At 35.2% G+C, this 2,084-nt stretch overlaps 1 non-coding gene across 1 annotated transcript; it reads left to right on the plus strand.

Annotated features, from left to right (window-relative positions):
- The first annotated feature begins 392 nt into the window (after positions 1–392).
- Positions 393–517, plus strand: LOC118055621 (small nucleolar RNA snoR80). Its single transcript, XR_004688680.1, has one exon. It is a non-coding gene; the product is annotated as a small nucleolar RNA snoR80 (small nucleolar RNA).
- Positions 518–2,084: the final 1,567 nt, after the last annotated feature.

The raw sequence follows: 2,084 nt of genomic DNA on the forward strand, positions 1-2,084 counted from the left end.
AAGTAACACCGCTGCAATCCTGATCTTCCTCCTGCCATTCTATTCCAATCAATCTCACCATTCTTTTTCTTCGCCTGGCAAGATCCTCAATCATTGGAGGCCATTGCACACCTTGACCAACGTCAAAATCAACTGTGTGCACCATGTCAGCATCTTCAGGGAGGGCTTCTAGCTGTAAATGTATTAACAGAGGAAATATGAAATGAAGCTTAGCTCTGTTATTTTAGCCATACGTCAATGTAACATTGTAACTATAAGTTGGTAAAATACAAAACAAACTTATTCTAAAGAGAGGGCACAATATTAGGAGACGTGGTCAAGCTGCTAACAGAATGGATATATCTGTTATCACTACACGGCATATCCTCCAAGATATTGCTGCTGCACTCGTTACCAATTCTGGGGGATTATCGGTTCCTCCTGGCATAATGGCTCGGGTGCTATATCCAGTCTGTGGCCTATCCTGATTAATGGCTGATATCAGTGCCATCTAATCCTGGAAACACCACATACATTTTCTTGTCTAACAAACTCTCGCTTATAATCAAAAGTGAGGCTGTTGGGTTGATTGAACCTGATCACTTTAGGGTTTTCTAGAATTAAAAGTCTAATCAAGTAAAAAAAATGAAACCTGGAGTCAGAGAACTGACGGTTTCCGGAACAGACATGGAAACCCTTGCATTTCCTTTTTTATGTGCCCAACGGCTATTTTATTTACAGCTTTGTACCAATTTCCATTCGGAATCCGGAACAGACATGGAAACCCTTTAATTTCCTTTCTATAAAAAGACTTCGTTAGGGAAACAATTTCACACTTTCTCTGCTAATCGGTTTTCTTCCAACTCCAAGCAAGTTTTTCAAGCGAAAGCATGGAGCCATCGTCATCTTCTGTCTATTCAACTCAGTTTCTTGCCAAAAAGGTTACTGTAGAGTTCATTATTGTCAAGGAGTTGGTGTTGAGGAATCATAGATACAAGCAGATGTTTACCAACACAGACATCAGTTTATCTTCAGCCATGAAAGCTACTCTGCACCTCGCCATCTCTGATCAAGCTCGTAAACTCCACGGTGAAATTGACCACATATTTGTCTGCGTTCTCCACCCGAGGTTCAATATCATGACTGGAATCCATGTTGATGAGGATAAGGCGGTCTCGTGGGATGTTGTCGAAAACCCGCGATAAGTTACAGGTAATCTGTTTATATTGAATTTTTATATAAATTAATATATTGCATATATTATATTAGTTCTAGGTATTTTTTATATTTCAATTTATAAAAATAACAGTTTTTTTTTTTTTAAAAAAAAAACTTAACATATACTAATTTTTATGGCTCTAATGAATATTTAATATTTAAAAAATCATCAATTAAAAATATTTTAGAAATAATGTTTTGATGTGCAATAAAAATCTTATAATTATAACTTTATAATTTCTTTTATGAACCATTTTTGTCTTATGAATTATATATGTACTTTAGATTCATTAATCTAATATTATATGAATATTAAAAATAAATTAAGCTTTTATTAATATATATACACACACAACATGAAACTAACCAGCTACAATTAAGGATATTAAACTAATAGTTATTAGTATTTATTTCTTTCAAAGAAAATTATAAATTAGTCTTTCTAATTTTTCTTTTTTCAGAATGAATTAAATAATTTTTTTAGTTTAAAAAATAATTAATTAATCTCTTGTGATAGAATTATAAAATTGGGTGAGCAAATAATGAAAATTGAATACTTTACGTGTGTCCTCTGAGCAAGTGCTCCTCCATTTATGTCCATCTTGAAACCTTCAGCAGTGGAATTCCCATATAGCTCAGAACCAGTTGTTTCTCCTTCACTCCTTCAATGGCCGCACAGTAGAAGCTTTCTGTTTCTCTGAACAATTCTTTGGCCTCCATAAGACTATCTTCCCTCATTCTCCAAGCCTGCAAGCCTACCTCTAAGAGTGCCTTGCTTTCTCTGGCAATTGTTGTAATTCCCTAGTACCACCAGCACCTTCACCATCGAGGTGGATTGAATCCTTAGCTAACCTTGGAAACTCCACAAGACTCCCGGCACTCTTCCC

This window comes from Populus alba, chromosome 1, assembly GCF_005239225.2.
Source record: "Populus alba chromosome 1, ASM523922v2, whole genome shotgun sequence".
NCBI lineage: Eukaryota > Viridiplantae > Streptophyta > Magnoliopsida > Malpighiales > Salicaceae > Populus > Populus alba.